This window comes from Arachis hypogaea, chromosome 12, assembly GCF_003086295.3.
Source record: "Arachis hypogaea cultivar Tifrunner chromosome 12, arahy.Tifrunner.gnm2.J5K5, whole genome shotgun sequence".
In the NCBI taxonomy this organism is placed as follows: domain Eukaryota; kingdom Viridiplantae; phylum Streptophyta; class Magnoliopsida; order Fabales; family Fabaceae; genus Arachis; species Arachis hypogaea.
The window spans coordinates 19,284,291-19,304,928 of NC_092047.1; the positions used below are offsets into that span (position 1 = coordinate 19,284,291).

Sequence of the window (20,638 nt, forward strand, 5' to 3'; positions counted from 1 at the left end):
TAACACTGACTGGGAGAGGGACAATCATAGAAGGCATAAACATTTGAAAAGAGGAGATCTCTCCCCTGAAGCAAAAGGGTGGTATGAGCTTATAAGGAGGTCAATTTTGGGCACTGTAAATACCTCGGAAGTCACCAAGAAAAAGGCTGTCATGCTACACTGCATTATGGTAGGAGGAGAGATAAAGATTCATGAGATCATTGCAAAGGATATTCAAAAGATCTCAGAGAAAAATTCTGCTAATGCCTGGCTACAGTACCCAAGCACCATTATGCAGTTATGCATGAAAGCCAGGGTACCACTAGAGGATGAAAATTCAATATGGTTGAACCCAGGCGAGCCAATGACTCTAGAAAGAATGATGAATGTCACAGCTGCCTAGCAACGGAGAAGACCATAGAGGAGAAGAAGAGAGGAAGTGCAAGAGGAAGAACAACAAGGGGAGCAACAGGTAGAACAACCATTTCTGGGACAAGCTTCTAGTGCACTGGATTTAAGCCAGATTCAGAGTGCCATTGTAGAAATGTCCCAGCAATATCTGAGGGCTCAGGAGCAGCAATATGAGCAATTTCTGAAGGCTCAACACGAGCAATATATGAGAGCTCAGGAGCAGCAAGAGAATTGGCAGCTGAAAATGATGGAGCGACAAGATCAGCTCGAGGAATGTCTCCAAGATTTGGTGCAATGAAAAAATTTGTATCATACAGTTGGGGAAGCCCGGAACATGGACAGAGTGGAGTACGATGTAAACACTCAAGCAAGTCTAGACTATCTCACCCGCAGCATACCACTGATGAACAGAAAAATCAAATCATATCCAGAATGTACTGAAGTAAAGGAAGTACACATGGCTAAAGCAAAGAGCAATCAGGAAAGAATGAAGCAACATTTGGTGGATGCTGGACTATGGGATGAGGAGAGATTTGGGACTGCAAAAGAGTTAGAAGAAAGAAGAAGGAAGAAGAAGTAAGATGCGAAAAGCAAAGGGAAACAACCAGAGGATTGAAAGGTGGTGTTACTCTTTGTCTCTCAATAAGAAAGAACATGCTTTTATTTTAACTTTACGTAGTCTGCATTCTGTCGTCTGTTTTCTTTAATTGTCAAAAAAAAGAGAGTGTTCTGGTTTAAGTGCTTGTTTTCATCTCCATCAACTTAAACGTTATGTTTTGTCCCTTTTGCTTTTTGATTCAATGAGAAAATGGTAGAAATAGAAAGTAATTGTCCAATATGGTGAAAATAAGAATGAGGATCAGTGGTGGTAATTGCTTGACTAGTTTAGCAAGTTCAAGAATAAAGCTACAGGATAGAATGTCTCTTTTTAGTGTAAACTTAAGTGCTATGTGAATCTTTGACAAATAATATCCTTGGAAGAAAATAAAAAGAAGAAGGAAAGAAAGAAAAGCCAAGAATTGGCAACAAACAGATGAAATAAATAAAGAATAAAAGCTAGACACCAATAACTTGGACCTTACGACACATGCCTGTGGTGTCTCTGTGCTAGGATCTGCTTGGATGATTAGGTTCTAAGGAGTGTTTTAACACTTGGTAACTTGGGTTGACTAACCCGGGATTATCAACCAAAAGTCCATTATCAAGAGCAACCTAGTTACAAGACATTTAGTAACCCAAAGAGGTGCTGGGCATCAATGTTCTTAAGAAGAATTGTGAGCCAAGTGTCTGTAGTGGAGATATGTTGATTGAAAATTAAGCCAAAAGGCAGCTACAACACTTGACACTAAGCTCAAATTTAAAAATAAGTCTCTAAAGCAAAGGAAAAGAAGAAAATTCTAACAAGGATCAATAAAGAATAAAGGTTTCATCACAGCAACTCTTGTTAGCACTTAAAGGAGCATTTTATACCTGGAAGTTGTAATATCTAGACTACATTTTGTCTGCATAAAACCCCATGATCCACATTCACTTACTTGCTCATAAGGACATAGATGCTAATCTGTATTCATTCTTTTTTCTCATGTTTTAGCGCTTGCTTGGGGACAAGCAAGATTTAAGTTTGGTGTTGTAATGACAAGTCATCTTGTGCTAGTTTCACAAGTATTTTTCACTAGTTTTCATTAGGTTTTATGCACTTTCTTAAGCAAGAAGTAAGCAATTGGATTGGAAATTCATGCATCTCCTAAGTCAAGTAAACATGGTTGTTATTGAGCTTTTTCATAAGGTTTTGAGCTACTTTTAATGGATGTTATGAATGATTGCTAAGATTATAGCAAACTTTGAGGAATTTTGTTTGATTGATTGTAGGAGAGAATGAGGCAAGAAAGAAGAGGAAAAAGCAGGGGAGAAGCAAGCAGAGGAAGTAACGTTGGTGGCCAAGTTAGTCCACCAACCCTACCTCAAACGTGGGAGGCAACTGCAAAAGTGGTGCCTACGTTGGAGGGAACGTTGGAAAGCCAACATTACCCCTAACATTGTTCATATAATGTGCTTTCTAGAAAATGAAAAAATTACAGTGACGCGTACGCATGCTATGCGCGCACGCGTGGATTGGAAATTTTGACAATCCACGCGCACGTGTAAATTACGCGCAAGCGTGGATAGAGCAACGTTGGCACTCCAACGTTGAGACCAACGCTGATGGCAACGTGTGCGATCTGAGTTCCAAAAAGCTTCATTTTGAAAAAGTATAACGACGCACACGCACATGCAACGCGTACGCGTAAGCTGATATTTTGACAATTCACGCGCACGCGTACATGCCACGCACGCATGGATGGAGCAATGTTGGAGGAAACGTTGCCACTCAAACGCTGAGCCCAACGTCTTCGCAAGGCTTTCAAAACTAGAATTTGGGGATTTGCATCCACGCGCACGCGTATAGTACGCGCACGCGTGGATAAGTATTCTGACCCCAAGCACGCAGAAGCGCAGGTCACGCTTACGCGTAAAGTAGCAAATTACGCAATCCACGCGCAAGCGTACATGCCGCCTACGCGTGGATATGCGAACGTTGGCACTCCAACATTGAGTCAAACATTGATGACAGAACTAGAATCCAATTTTTCACAAGAACGTTTGACTCAACGTTTGGCTGAAAACGTTGACTCCAACTTCAATACCATAAAGGCACAATTGGCACACTCCTTTCCTCAATTGCGTTTGGCGCCAACCCAATTAACCCCAACAAGGATCAAGAGGCCCAATCCAAGAACCTGAAGGCTCAATTGAAAGTGTATAAATAGGAAAGAATTTGATTTAGAAGAAGGGCTGGTGAGTAAGGAATTGGAGTAGAAAGTTAGTTAGATCTAGAATTGTATTTTCTTCTGCATATTTCCTTTGAACACTTCTCTGTAGTTTTCTGTTTTCCTAGTTTTACTTGAGGTATGATGAACTAAACCCCAAATTCATTAGGGGGAGGAGCTCTATTGTAATTCCAATGAATCAATGAAATTCTTCTTCTTCTCAATTGAATTGTGTAGCTATTGGGTATCTTCTGTTTTGATTGTAAATTATCTTCTCCGAAAGGGGATTTAATTCAGTGAGTGCTTGTGTGAGCCTCGGAAGGGGAATCACTTGCATTAGAATTGAAGCTCTATCATTCACTACTCTCTTGATCAACACTATTTGGGAGGAATTGAGATCTTAAGAGTTAGTGTGGCTTATGGATGAGAGAAATGTGCTCTAACTCTTCTCATGACAATTAGATCAAGGAATTGGCAAGATTGATTGTGATTAGAGAGATTGGATTGCCAAGGAATTGGGATCCAATCAATTTTAATCCACCATAGATCTACTCATATGATTGAGAAAGGAGTTGAGACTTAATTGATTCGTGGTGGATTATAGTATCTCCAATCCCTGATGAATCACTTCCCTTGAATTTCTTCATTTTAGACTTCTCTGATTTCAATTTTCAGTTAATTTGACTTGCTGTTTACTTTCCCGCACCCATTTCCCTTTACGGTTCATGTCATTGAAGTTTTGTTGCACTTTAAATTCTGCAATTCTACTTCCTTGCACTCTAAGATTTAGTTATTTACGTTTCTTGCAATTTAAGTTTCAGCTCTTTTAGATTTCTTGCACTTTAAGTTTCAGCAATTTACCTTTCTTGCCATTTAAGTTTCTGGTATTTTACTTCTAGCATTTCAATTTCCTGCAATTTACCTTCTGTCAATCACAATTCACTCAAATCATAATTTGTTAGCTTAACTAAATCTATCACCGAACTAAAGTTGTTCAATCCTTCAATCCCTGTTGGATCGACCTCACTCTTGTGAGTTATTACTTGATGCGATCCGATTCACTTGCCGGTTAGTTTGTGCGAAAATCTAATTTTTCCGCTATCAGAAGATTGTCTTCGTTACAGCTTATTGGAGGTAGCATAGAGTAATATAATTTCTTTATTATTCATCCTTCAATTTTTTCTTTTCTGCAGCAAAAAGTATTGCTTGATTCTCTGGTATGGTGAATCTTTCGAGGACAACATCCCACAAGTCTTGTACTTGTAGATAGGTTTTCATTTGAGAATGTCAGTTCTTATAATTGTCTTCTGACAATATGGGCACGAGAATATTTATAGTCGAGATAGTCATGATTATGGTAAAATTTGTTTCAGTAAGTTATAATGTGATAGATATGTATAGTTGATAAGTTAAGAAGAAAGATTCTACGCCTAATAGATGACCGAACGTAGTTCTGATGTCACTATTAGTTTTGTGAAATAGATTGATGTTGGTTTAGTGTATTATAGACTTGAATTAGTGTAGTAAAAATACTAATGATAGTTTTGATGAAGGAGTACTTTGGATGAATGGTTTGAGAAGATTGATAATTATATTATTAATAAATTAAGGCGAGAATATAAAGACTAATAAGATTTTATGTGTTTATTAGTTGATTACAATGAATTCATGATGACTTATTTATAGATCTCATAAATTGGTTCATTATAATTTTTAGATATTTTCAATTTTTAGATATTGCAGATATTTTTAGATCTTTTTAGTTATTTAATTAATTAATTTATTTTTTATTATAATATCTAAATATTTATTTTTATGAAATGAGATCATAAGAATTCTAAAAAATTCTATAAATATGTAGCATAATTAATATGATTTTACTTGGATGCAAAATCTTTTACTTGAGGAAAGTGTGTATGTAAAATCCGGTTAATTAATGACTAATTAACTCATAAATGAGAATTTATTCTAGAAAGCCAAAAATATGATTTTTATGACTTAATATGATAGAGGAGATTGAGACGATAATTTCGATACCAATTTTGTAGAAATCAGACCAAGATTGGACCGAACGGGTCAAACCGGACCAACCGGACCTATAGTGGACCCTTGGCCCAACCTAACTAAACCAAAACCCTAATTTTCAGCACTCTCTCTCCTCACAACACACTAATTCACGCTGAAATGGAGTAGGAATGGGGGAAGAACAGTCTCTCAAGTTCTAACCCTTGTTTAATCTTTAAACTACCATAACTTTTGATCTAGGGCTCCAATTGTCGCACCGTTTATGACCACACGTTCACCGTGAAGAGCTCTACAAAACTCATACAATCAATTTTGAGGTAAGCCACAATTTTCTCTTCTAATTTCCAGCCTTGATTTCGAATTTTATGGTGAAAAGTGTTGAGTTTTTGGGCTCTTTGTTGTTATAGGACCCAACTCTCTTGAAGGAGAAGGTTAATCTTGTCTCCTTGAACCTTGGGTGTAGTAAGATTCTCAACCATAGTATAATTTGTTGTTCTATGATGTTTGGGTATTGAGATGTTGTGTTTGGGTATGATAATTGTGGCTTAGGAAGTGTGTATGTGAATATTGAAGCTTGATTGAGATTTTGGAAAGTTTGGAGAAGGGCTTTGGTGTGTCAAAAATCCATTCTTGGTGGTTTTGGAACCTTGAGAGCTTGTGAAAAAGGTGATTTGGAAGTGCTCCGGTTGAGCGGAGAAATCGGCTAAGGTATGGTCTCGATTTCCTGTATCTAAAATGTAATGTGGTGGGAAAAACTTAGGCTAGAGGCCCTAAGATAGGGATTGAATTGTTGAGGTTGTTGAATGGTTGAGATATATTGTGTGGTCATATATATGATTATGAATATTCATGTTTTGATGGTATGATGTATGAGAATTATGCATGTTTGATATATGCTTGATGATTGATTGAGGTTGAATTGTGGATAAAATCATGTTGATGGTGAGGGTGATATTGATTATATGTAATGATGGTTGATTGGATATGGTGTTGTTGGAAATGGGGATGAGAAAGAGTATATGACATGAAAATATGTTTGAAGTTGTGTTATTTGAGTGAAATGGATTAAAATGATGGGATGGTATTTTGTCATTGTTGATAAACATGTTAATGTATGAGTTGAGGAGGTTTGAAGTGATTTTAGCATGTTTTAGTTGATTTCAAAAAGGATTGAAATTGGTTTGTTTTGAAAATGGCACTTGTGGTTTTGTATGAAAATATGGTTTTTGGGCATACTTTGAAGGAGCATAACTTGAACTCCAGATTCTTGTTTTGTGCCAAACTTGTTTAAAAATGAATTTGGATCCGGGATGTTTATGCCATTCAAAGAACGGGCAAAAAATGATTTGAAACGGAGAAGTTATGCCCGTCGGAAGATTGGGGTTTGAAACTGTGAATTCTGCAGCTTTTAACTTAGAAAAATTTTTGGCAGAACGCGCACCCACGCGTGCGCGTGGCCTACGCATACGCGTCGATGGGCTGCACCAAATGCTCAGCCAACTTTTCGAGAGTTGTGCGAGAATTGTGCTAGTCTTGTGCGTGGGGCACAAATGCAACCACGCGTGCACGTGGCTATCGCGTAGGCGTCCCTTGGCTGTTTTTCCATCCACGCGTGCGCGTGGGCGACGCATACGCGTCGATACACTTTTGGCTTTCCATGCGTGCGTGTGGGCGACGTACACGCGTGACTCTGTTTTCATCCCAAAGTTGATTTTTGAGTTTTAAAAGCCAAATTTCATACTTCTAAGCCTCCGATCTCACCCCTTATGTCTTAAATTATTATGATATGCCTAGCGATGGGAAAAGAGCTAGGGGATGTGGTAACTTGTGAATAAAGGAAGGGGATAACTAATGATCAATGATGATCAAATATGATCGTATGAGATACGGAGGATGGCGGTGGAAGTGCTTTTTGTGCCATGGGACAAAAGGCTGTGATTGTTAATGAATTGGCTGGTTATGGATTTAACTATGAGCCTGATGGCTGGGTTATTGCCGAGTTACGACGGAGCCATTATTGAATTATGGCTGAGTATGAAATTCATATATGCTTATTGATTGAAATGTGAATTGTTGCACTTCCACTATCTGAGATACGAGTTTCCCTGGGTGAAAGCAGTGGCTAGCCACCACGTGCTCTAGGTGGAGACTCGATACTCTGCTGACCCTATGTCGTAAGTGTGGCCGGACACTGTGAAAGTTCCGGATGAGCTCGCCCCCGTGAATATACACCAGTGAGGGTGTTGGATATGAATTGTGATTTATGTTGAGTATAACTCGAGTTGGGGATGCACGACAGAGGGACAGTCCAACGGTTAGCTACCGGGACTTGTCGGGCTGGCTTTGTAACCGACAGATGAGACTCATCAGCCATTAGGACAGGCATACATCATATGCATATTATGTGAATTGTTTGAGATTGCCTAATTATCTGCATATTACTTGCTAATTGTCTAAATGCCATATCTGCTTCCTATTTGTATATCTCTTGTCTGATATAACTGTGTTTGCCACATTATACTCCTGCTGGTGGTTGGAAGGTCTGAAGGATTTGGAAAGGGGAGTATTAGTTAGACTGAAGATCTTTAGTCAGTTGCCATTTATGGTTTAGACTGTTTATAAGCTTTGATTTATCTGGTGGAAGTTCTAGGATTGCCTTCGACTTTCCCAGGATATTACATGTTAAATATATCGGAACTGTTACCATGCTGGGAACCTTCCGTTCTCACCTATGCAGATTTTGTGGTTTTCAGATGCAGAACGTGAGGCTCCTCACCGAGGCATGTTGGAGACTTCTGGATTAGTGAAGATCCTTTGTTCTCGAGACTCTGTTTTGGTTTATGTGTTTTGCTAGATACTTGTTATCTCCACTAATAATACAAACTGTGATGACTCCTCTTAGAGGTGGTTTTTGGAGAATAGGTTTTGTATTTATGTTCCTTTGGGTTTCCTTGGGGTTTCTCATTTTATTTACATGTATATATTTTTTATGCTCGGACTGGTTATTTTCACAACCGGATTTTGAGTTTTGATATTCATGTTTTTGGCACTCCTTTATATATATAATCTCGCGATGGCTTATCCTTTATGCATCTCGTTACGTTATCGATCGGAGTGTTGCGCTTTCGAGTTGCGATTTTGTTTTACCCCTTCTCAAAGGCTCCTAGTTATATTCAATTTTCATACTACTATACGTACTAAATTTTATTTTAGAGGTCGTAATACCTTATCATCTCGAAATTATGACTTAAGCATAAGATTCTATATGATAGGGTGTTACGGTATATATACCTTCTGTTAGTTCTAATGTAAAGTATAGTTTATCATAATTGCTAGATTCAATTTAATTCCATTCCACACAATCATTTTTTTTCCCTTGGATATCATCACTCCACAAGTGCTGCATAATCTGTATAGTAGAGTTCTTTGATGTTACGTGGTGCTTGTGCATTATTTGGTTGGTAAAAGCGAACCCACCCCACATCTTGGAACATCAACTATTTTTGTTTATGTCTTGGTGCTCACAACATGCATAATAAATTAATAATCATATGAAAGCTAAATCTTAACAACGCATTATTCACTTCAACGTTTTTCCTCACTTCATGTGTACAGTATTCCCCATTTTAGCTAAGGTACAATCCACATTTGTAATTAAATGCGTTTCTAAATTTTGAATCCTGATTGGAATACAAGGTCTTAACTCCGGAATAGATGTTCTCCAATTTTTTTAACAATTAAAAAAATAAAGTATGATCTCTCATTGTTAGTTTTATAAGTGAAACCAATAACAAATATGAGAGAGAACAATGAAGGATTAAAAATTACAGTTTACATTTTTAATTTTTTTTTTAACAATTGAGAGGATCCATTCCCTCTTAACTCAATTAGACTGCGTTTGCTTATAGAGATAGGACACTGAAACAGGGACACTGAGATACAAAATTGTATTTGATAGATAAGATATAAACAGAGACATTGTATCCAAAGACATTAAATTAGTATATTTTGTATCTATCCTAATAAAAAAGATACAGAAAGACTAACAAAAAACACAATTTATTTTTATTTTTAAGTAAGTATCGTTTGATATATTTAATTGTATAACTATATATGTTTAACTCATTTTTAATGTGTATTTTATATTTTACATATATTTTATATTAATAATTAATTTTAGTAATCAATTTTAATAGACATCTCATATGATTGGTCATTAAAATATTGTTTTTATGTACAGCTTTTTATATCTTACTGGTCCTTAAGATAATTTGTCATAAAATAAATTATATTAATACACATAATTTAAAATGTCCTTCTTTATTTATTTTTTAGTAATATTTAAATGAATCTAGCAAATATATGCCCTGACACATGATAAAATTGTTAATTAAAAAAATATTTATAGAAAAATATAAAATTTAAATTCTCAATATATTTATTGTGTATTTATTAAAATAAATTATTTAAAATTTTTAATTACTAACAATTTTAATTTATGCTTTATGAACCCATGTTAGTTAAATTCTGTTTGAATTTATTATATAATTAAAATTTTGAGAAATTTTCTTATAGGTTAATTGGTAGAGAAAAATAAAAGGCAATTATTTATGTTGTCTACCCACAACCTTGGATTTTTCGCTACCACCTCTTATTGGATATAATATATAATCGATGTTTCCATTAATTTTTTCTTTTTTGAAAAGACTGTCTTTTGACTCTTTTCAGAAAATATGAACAATAATTATCAATTATTTTTCAATAATATACCTCTATAAATAACTGATGGTTTGAGAGAGAATAAGATAAAATAAAGAGAGAGGAGAAGAATAAAGTATTTAGAGTAATTGTTTAAAATATACCTGATTATTCTTTCTTCTTTTTTAAATATTGATTTTAGAATGTTACCTCATAAACCAATAATGTAGAGAGATATAACTAAATAATAATGTGATTTATACACAAATATAATATTTATAACAGATATTATGATACAAAGAAAGAAGATATTTAATTATGTGGCTAGATAGATCCCTTACTTCATGTTTTTTCTTATTTCTAATTTTATGATATATTTCATATCTACCAAACGTACATTGCATATTCTTTGCAATGAAAAAATAGGATGCATTTTAAATATATCATACTTTCAAAAATTAGTATTTTTAGCCATTGAATTTAAATATAAATTTAATTTTGGCTATGCATCTCAAATTCTCAATAGTACAATTAGGCTATGTTTGGTTTATATATGAATTCAGACAGAAATACAAAATTTTTTACTTTGATAGTTATGTACTGGATAAAATAATAAATTATAAGTATTAATATTATTCCTATAAAAAAAAAAAAACCCATCACTGTCCTTTCTTCTCTGCAACTATTATTACCACTACTATTCTTTTTACAATTATTTAACAAATTAAAAACTTCAATCGAACAAGACAACACAATATTTAACAGGTTCTTTATAATATAATTGATCAATTTATCAAACATTAATCAAAATTTATATATGTATTTTTCTTTGATTTTAGTAAATTTCTTTGCATAAACTAAAAAAAAAAAAAATCCAATTTTCATAACCCAGAAAATTGAACATACAATAAATCGTTCTTTTCACTAAAAAATTTCAATAAATTTGTTTAAAAGTTGAATCAGATAGCAAAAGACAGTAAAAAAAAATTAGACGAGTATCAATAGTTTTATAGACAATTCTGTAAGTACCTTCACAAAGGATTTTGTGCTTCAAATACCTATCGACAACTTTTTTAAAGGGATCTAGGTCTGTTATTTTTGTTACTAATGCTAACTTCACTCAAAAATTGAGAATTTGCAAGTGGGTAATCTAGATAATAAATTAGGGCTTTATCAGAAATAAAAATCGTTAAATAGTGTCTAAAATCTAAAAAAGCAGCGTTCGAATGTTTCAAAGTTTTCTCACAAATAGTGTCATCTTCACAAATAGTGTCTGAAAGGTGGAAGGGAGAAGGAAGAAGGAAGAAAATAGGGTGACTGTGCCAGGACAACGTCTGAACGACAGGAATAGTGGTGGATAAAGAAAAGAGAAGAAAGAAAGAAGAAGAAAGGGGTGCCGGAAGGAATTTAATCTAAGAAAGAAGAGGATGGAAAGATAAAATCCCCATAGTGGTCCCTAAGATTGACGTTGTGCACTAAAATCGTCCATGAGATTCTAATTGCACAAATTACGTCCCTAAGATTGGAAAAATTACACCTTATTAGTCATTGACCTGTTTTCCATTAACGACGCGCTGACGTGGCTTGATGACGTGGACCTTTGGTGATACGTGTCACCTCATGGTTTGGCCACGTGTAACGATACGATGACGTGTCGGTCAACGACACGTGGCATGCTGATGTGGATGGTTATGCCACGTGTCACAATGCTATTTGTCGACGTGTCATCCACTATGTCATCGTTACATGTGCACTAAATTAGTCCTTTACTTTTCATCAAATGACTCATTTTTGTCCCTGAAATTGAATGTCGTGCACCAGATTAGTCCCTTCATTAGTTTTTTCTCATTTTTTTTATAAATTTAAAATTCTCATTATATATTTGAATACACTAATTTTAATTTTAACTTTTCACAAGTTATTTAAATACAAGTATTATTATAAAATATTTTTAAAATTTAAGTTTTAATTATATAATTTTTTTTTACAATATTTTATTAAAAGAATTATGTGAGATATTGATATTAATTTAGTAAAGAGTGTAAGTAAAGAGTATAATAATATTCCTTAATACAATTTTTTTTAATATTTAACACTTTAATAAATATTTTAAGAATAGTTGATAAGGCACTTGTTAACTAATATAAATTTATTATTCTCATCCATTTTAAAAATGTCTAATTTTCTATATAATTGACTTCTCACTAAATTAATAAGATAGATTTATACTGTCGATTATAATAATTCATTTTATCTATAACTTAACTAGGTGGCTTTTTCATATATTATACTATTAATCAATATAAGTACTTATTGTAACCATGACTTGAACAGTATTAAAACAGATACAAATAAACACAAGAAGTAATAATAAAGTTTTGATTTTAGTTAACATGTGCTCTAATGATACAAGTTAAAATTATTAATTAAAAAATTTATTAGAAAAATTTTTATAATAAAAAATATAATTAAAATTAGTGTATAAAAAATTGAGAATGTTAAATTTATAAAAAAAAAATGAGAAAAACTGATGAATGGACTAATTTGGTGCACGACATTTAATTTCAGGGATTAAAATGAGTTATTTGATACAAAGTAAGGGACCAATTTGGTACACATGTAACGAAGACATAGTGGATGACACGTGGACAAATAGCATTGTGACACATGGCATAATCTGACACGTGGCAAAATAGCATTATGACACGTGGCGTAACCATCCACGTTAGCATGCCACGTGTCGTTGACCAACACGTCATCATACCGTTACATGTGGTCAAACCATGAGGTGACACGTATCACCAAAGGTCCACATCATCAAGCCACGTCAGCGCGTCGTTAACGGAAAACAGGTCAGAGACTAATATGGTGCAATTTTTCCAATCTCAGAAATGTAATTGATGTAATTGGAATCTCAAGAACGATTTTCGTGCAGGACGTTAATCTCAGAACCACTACGAAAATTTAGTCGAATAAAAGACAAGTTTAGAATTAAAAAAAAATAAAATTAAAATAATTTATGCCTTATAAATTATGTTTTAGTGTCTTAAATTAAAAGAAAAATAAAATATTAAAAACATATATTTTATATACTCTTATGTATTACTATATCTTAAAAAAATTTGTGTTTAACAAACCAAACGGTATACATGTATTAAAAAACAATCGCTCAATTACAAACGCGTTGAAAAAACAATATCAGAGCTTATTACCAATGATTATTTGATTAATTGTTATCACAATTTAAATCATATCATATTATTATTATTTTACATAAATTGATGGTAATATCTCAAAAAATTGTTGGTTAAGTTAGTCATTTATTAGTTAATAATAAATCTCTAAATAAAATTTAGATCTATAATATATCAATTTTTGATTTACTAGATTAAGAGATACTACGAAAAATTAATAAAAAATCATCTTAAGTTGTAAACCAATATTTTTAAGTTTAAATTTTAAAAATAGAAAATACTTTTTTATAACAATGTCTTTACCTTTTATACAGTGTTTTACTCCCGTAAAATTATACGTATCGTTGTATCAGTATAATATAAATATGAACAAATAAAAATATGATATGTGAATCATTTATACTAAAATATTTTTATACATAATTAGAAAAAGATGGAGAAAAAACATCTTTTTATTTATTTTTACATAAAACTTAAGTATTTTTATCTTTATCATTGACAAATATTACTGTTCATATCCTGACCCAACAATAGGGCCCAAGTCTAAAAGGAATTAAAGAAGCCCAATCTAAAGATTGACCTTCGCTTTCCACCGACCTTTTCGGAAGAGGTCGGATTCAACATAGACTCCTTCACGAAGAAGTTGGACTCGAGAGATAACTGGCAGATAACACTTATTCAAATAAGTAACTGCCCCTAAAATCTCTCAACCCACTTTCAGAAGGCATATCTCAACTATCCTAAGATAAATGGACGGTTATCCACCTCAAAAGGTGGAACTACTCCAACGGTGGTTATTGAATCACCACTATAAATACACTGACACCCCTCAGGTATCTCTAAGTTCCAATATTCGCTAAATTTGCTTTACTCCTTTGCTGACTTAGGTATCGGAGTGTCTTTGCAGATACCACCCCCCATTCCTTCATACACACGAGTCGGGCGGCGGCTCCCAGACGCAAACCAAGTCGGAGACCACCTCGCTCATACGTTTGAGCCAACCTTGCAAGTCCAGTTTATTAACCTCCGGTTACCCAACGTAACATTGGCGTCGTTGCCAGGGACCTGGAGTTCAACCTATGATGGCGGACAACTTGAACGAAGATGGAAACACAGCGTCTGATTCGGAGCAAGAGAATCAAGACGCTGGTAACAACGATAGGGCTATAGTCACTCACCAAGGAGCGACTAATCAACACAGAGAAGGCGCCTCAGGGGTAAAAGACCCAAAGGGAAACTCCTATGAGGGACACGAATCGGAAAAAGAGGGACAGCCCCATGCAACCGAGCTCATGGGATTGTTCCACGGCCACCAAGGGCAGCTGGAACAACTAGAACAAGAGCTGGAGCAACAGCAAAAAGCGGAGAGAAACCTGAGATGTGAGATTGAACGGTGAAAAGAGCTCAAAGAAAAGCTCTCGAGACTAGAATCCGCTCTCCGAGGTCGAAACTCTCGCAGTGACCGAGAAGACTCTCCCTTGGGGGAGAGGACCCGTTCAGTGAGGACATCATGAGGGCAAAAGTTTTTCGAAACTTTAAAATCCCTGATATGGACCTCTATGACGGGACCACAGACCCAAAGCATCACTTAAGCCACTTTAATAGTCGGATGTACCTAACCGACGCCTCTGATGCTACTCGCTGCAAGGCTTTTCCGACAACCCTGACAAAACCAGCGATGAAGTGGTTCGATACCCTCCTCCCAAGGTCGGTTACCAACTTTGATGACCTCTCATGTAAGTTCCTCATGCGATTTTCAATCCAGAAGGACAAAGTAAAGCATGCGCCGAGTCTCCTGGGAGTGAAACAGGAGATCGGAGAACCTCTGAGAGACTACATGGAGAGATTCAACAAAGCGTGCTTGGAGATTCAAGACCTGCCTACAGAGGCAGTGATTATGGGCCTAGTAAATGGACTCTGAGAAGGTCCATTCTCTCAGTCCATCTCAAAAAGGCACCCGACTTCCTTGAGTGATGTACAGGAAAGAGTTGAGAAGTACATCAACATGGAAGATAACGCCAGGATATGAGAACCAAGTTGGCGATCTGGGCACTCTCAGTCATCAAAAGAGAAAGAGAGAGAGCCCAAGAAAAAAGAAGAAGTTGGCCTTGAAAGGTCCAGGAGATATCACTCCTATACTTTTCTACGAATCTCCCTGGTTGATGTATACAGGGAGATTTTTCATACCAAAAGGCTACCTCCCTCTAGACCTATTAAAAATAAAAAAGGGGGAAGTCGTGGCGAATACTGCGAGTACCATAAGCTATATGGTCACTCAACAAAAGAATGTTATGACCTGAAAATTATGATAGAAAAACTGACCAGAGAAGGTCGGCTTGACAGATATTGCATGGAAAGGTCGGACTACCATGGCAAGAGAAAGCGAGAGGAGGAAGACCGAAAAGATCCACCACCACAAATCCTGGAAAGACATATACATATGATCTCAGGAGGATTTGCGGGAAGCGGTCTCACAAAGTCATCTCGCAAAAGGCACCTAAAGGAGGTCTACCAGGTCGGGGGTGAAGCCCCCAACCTCCCAACCATCTCCTTCACTAAAGAAGATGGGCAAGGCATTATTCCCGGACATGATGATCCGGTAGTGATAACTATGATCCTTGCCAACGCCCATCTACACAGAACCCTGGTGGATCAGGGGAGCTCGGCCGACATCCTATTCAAACCATCGTTTGATAAGCTGAGATGGGATGAAAAAGAGTTAAGAGCTTACCCTGATACCCTATATGGGCTGGGGGATACACCAATAAAGCCACTAGGTTTCAGGTATTTTTTTATTGAAAAAAGATTTTTTTTATCAACTTAACGACCCCAAACAAGCACTAAATGTCAACTGTCAAGTTAGGTAATATATTTATTTTTCATTAACAACCCTTCTCAAAAAAAAAAAAAGAAAGAAAAACAACTGTTAGTGAAAATATAGTATGATAAAAGAAATTAATAACGATCATTTATCCAATGATTTTTATTTATATAAAATCAAAATATATTTCCATAATTATGTGCGTAATTAAAATCAGACAATATTTGAGAGGAAAAAAATAGAATGGTACTAAGTGAATAAGTCATTGTTTAATTAAACATTTAACCAAGAGTCCAAAAGAACAAAAAAATATGCAACTTAAAGATCAGCTTCACTCTTCCTCTAATTCTCTCTTCATGATCCATTTGTCTTCTTCCCCTCACCTTCTTTTTTCTTTGTTCAACTTTCTTGTTTAGAAAACAAAATAAAAAATAGAAGAAAATAAGTAGAATTTTAAAAAGGATGATTTTTTTTCCTTTCTGTTTCTCTTGTTCTTTGAGAGAGAGAAATAGAAAACAGAAAAAAAAATGTAATTTTCTATATTTTTGTGTTTTTCTTCAAAGATTTATGTATTTTTTTTATAAAATTTTCTATATTTTTTATAACAAATTGTGTATTTATTTTTAAGATTTTTTTAAATAGTAGTTTTAAAAACAAAACTTTTGGAGACGTGATTATAAAATCACATTTTCACTTAATGTTTCTCTAAAGAATAATACTGAAAACATTGGACAGATATGCGCTTAAACAGTACTGAAACCTGAGCATGTTAACAAGTATTCTTTACACTTCTTTAAAAAATATATTTATAGTATCTTGATGCTTTAGCAAGTTAAAGAATATCTTTTACGTGAAAAATTTATTGAGATTATATTTTTAAGAAACCAAAATAACTCGACAGAAATCAATAACATATATAGAATAGATTTTTTGGTGCATGTCTTTGAATTTACAGGGCTCTCCATTGCCTGTGCTGCTTGACAATATAACACATCATCTCTCATAGATTAACATCCTTTTTTTTTAATTTTTGACAGTATAGATTAACATCCTTGTGAACGAATAAAGTTGATAAAAGTATCAGAAATTTTAAATTTTAATAAACATCTCTTGTGCTCAAATGTGTAACCTGTTCCAACTTCCAATAAGCTACAATTGATTTTAAATATTGACTAGGTATAAACAATGCTTAGGCATCATTCTTTTGTTTCGATACTGAAATTCAGCATCAAGTTTATTATACATACAAGTTTAGGAGGTTGATGATGTGGTGTTCCACAATTTAGACAATGAAACCCGAAATTTACAAGACGCCTCCGCCACTAAGATCATTAGAAGGAATTTAATTCAAGAACATTGAGATAGCACGTCCCTACCAATTGACCTAACAGTGAGATGACATACAAAAAGAAAAATTGATTTACATAACAATACATTCTGATTACTTGAATGAACTGAAGAAGTTGACTGTGTCATTGAGGGCCTGGATAAAATTGTCAACATCCTCCTTAGTGTTATAGAAATAGAGACTTGCACGTGCACTTGCATTGATTCCCAAGTACCGATGGAGGGGTTGGGTGCAATGGTGACCCGATCTGATAGCCACTCCATGCTGAAAAGATGTTACATCATCAATTGCAATTCAAGCCAGAAATAATTTCCAAACATGCTCAATGCAATGCTGATCATAATTCCAATGCTAAATAGTACGTTTTTTTTAGCAGGCATACAATTGCAAAAGATCATCATGATTGCTATCTATAGCTTCTTTCTTGAAAAAAATGGTTCTTGGAGAACTTTGTGTGTGGGGACTGGGGATGGTCATTTTATCCTCTTACCTGTTGATCAAGAAATATTGCAAGATCGATTGCGTGAATATTTTTAACATTAAAAGAACAAAGTGCAGCTCGTTTAATTTTTTCTGAAGGTGTCGGCCCATAAATGCGAATATTTGGGATTGAAAGGAGCCTTTCATAAAGATATCTTCCCAGCTCCACCTGTGAAATTTCACATTTCATTGGAATCAAAATAGTTAACCTTGCACCAAACAAACTGTTAATATCAACATATGTGACTAAGCACAAGCGTGGAAAGATTTATCAAATTTAATTTACAGTGCAGTTTCTCTCACATAAGTACAGATCATTTTCATTTAGAACGTATTTTGTTAACCATTTCTATCAGTTTTCCTTTTTGGGTTGTCCCCCCAAAAGAAAGAGAAAACAGTTAAGAGGAACATCAAGCTTGCTAATGCTTTTGATAGATTCATAGCATGTATCTTTCTTGTTCTTTGAATCATAGAATAGCTTGTCCTTTAAAGGATTGAAGCCTAAGTTACCTCATAATCATGTATGGTTTGCATACCAATCCCAGATAAGTAATCAATTGCTGCTCCTAAACCAATTGCTTCCCCAATTGCTGGTGTTCCGGCCTCAAATATAGGACAATCAGAGTGCATCGAATAATTAGACACAATCAACTAATAGTATGCCAAACAGAAAAAAGTTGCAAAGAGAACAACAACTACATATTATCTATCACTTATTATCTATTACTAACAGTAACTGTAGATGGTTGATCCTTTTGAAGTTAAAGGATTGAGAAGTTAAAATCTATCAGTAACACTGACCACTGAGTTAATTTTAAAAACATAGAAGCAAAGAAATTATTAGACATAGACATGCAAATTAATAGAACCACAAATTCTCTTCATCAAACTTGTGATCTCCACCCAAGGTCACATAAGACTATCCATAAGATAAGAGTCAGAAAAAGCAAGTTCACAAACCTGGATGGAGGTTTAGCTTAAGTTGAGTGATCAAGAAATACATCTGAAATCATTTCACCACCACCTAGACAAAGAAAAGGCCGAGGTTGCCATCAGTATATTAGCTTCAAAAGACAATATCATTAATCATGGTTCCAAAAAAAAAAATAGGGCTTCAATTTTATTTTATAGTCATTTTCTATTTGAACAAGAAGACGTAAGAAAAATACCGTGTCTAATTACTTACCTTAAAAGGGAGGCATGGACGGCAAGAGGTCTATTTTACCATATAAGAATCCAACACCTATAGGCCCACACATCTGGAAGAAGTATTTGACAAACTTATTATAATTGTTCCAAAGAAATACAAGCAAAAATAAGTTAACAATCCTAACCTTGTGAGAAGAAGCAACAAGAAAATCAACATTAAGGCTGTGAACATCAACTATCATGTGTGGAACACTCTGACAGGCATCTACAAGCACTTTTGCTCCAACATCACGAGCCCAGTTAGCAATATCTCTAACAGGAAGTACCGAAGCTGTACAAATATATTAAAACTAGTTCATTTTAGCTATAAACTCCAAAAGTGAGCAACAAGTACTACCAGCTGCAATGCTGCATAAAATAGAAGTCTAAAAATTGAAAAAACACAGCAAGAGAAATTAGGATGCTGTTACAGTTCATATACGATGTATGCACTGATATTTAACCTTATTAAGGTTGTAATGGAATTGAGTACTGCGCTAAGCATTAGTTTCTGCTTGATATTAATAAGATTTTTTTTAACTTATAGAATAACCAAATTTTGTGGATTCCATTATATAATAAGTTTTGGATTGCCACTTCATATTCCATTAAGGACCACTTTACAAATTCATTTGCAAAGTAAACTATCTGTTCTTAAAAGTGTGATTAAACCAAACCCTACAAAATGCTGATACAAGCGCCACTTATCAGCCTCTGTGAGACATAGAGCTCCCATTTAAACTAAAGACAATCCTTTCAGCAGCTTGGCTATTTTGGAATTGACTCTCCAAGTAATAGGTTTCGTCTCTTACCTTTTCATACCTAATATGTTTCTTCAAGTTCAATGACGGGGAAAAAAATACTAATTTGGAATGTTCAACGCTAAGTGATACCTAATTTGAAAAGTTTTGTGGAAGAACATTGAGTATGCCATATAGCAAGCTTAGAAACCTAGTGACCTTGTTGTGACATAAAAAGTTCATCAAGCCATCAACCCAAGAGGCACATGATCTTTGATGGTATACATATTGAAGTATTGTTCAATCAACATAAAGAAACATAATAAGAAATAAGAAACATACCAAGCACATTTGAAACATGATGGACAATAACTAATTTGGTCTTCCTTGACAGCAGTTCTTTCAATTTGTCCATATCTGGAATTTCATATTGGTTTAGGTTCACAAATTTCAAACCAGCCCCAACTTTTTGAGCTAGTAGTTGCCAAGGAACAATTGCACTGTGATGTTCGGCAACCATAAGTATAATCTGTAAGAATATATATATATATAGAATGGAGGATTTGATGAGGGCAAGATTTGGACATAATGGTGGAACATAAACATTAACAAGGACACCAAGACTAGGGAAATTTAATTAACTAAAAGATACCCAATGTTTCTTGATATTCAAATTTCTATTATTGAATTCCTTTTGCAAATTCAAATTAATCCTTAATACTGTCTTCAAAACTTAAGAAGACACACAAAATGATCTCAGGCTTTTGAACAATTATGTTATTTGACATTCATAAAGATATATATCATTAAGGATAATTGTTCTTACCCTGGGTCGAGCTATGCGACTCGGGCTGATTGAAGACAAAGCGACCCACCTCCTCAGGTCAGGACCCCCAACCTCTTCTCTGAAGAGTTCGGCCAAATCGCCATAAGAAGCCCAAGTAGGC

The 20,638-nt window shown here is 34.8% G+C and overlaps 1 pseudogene; it reads right to left on the bottom strand.

The window, feature by feature from the left end:
* Positions 1 to 17,044: 17,044 nt before the first annotated feature.
* LOC112729802 (cysteine desulfurase 1, chloroplastic-like) lies at positions 17,045 to 20,183 on the bottom strand (annotated as a pseudogene).
* Between the last annotated feature and the right edge of the window lie 455 nt (positions 20,184 to 20,638).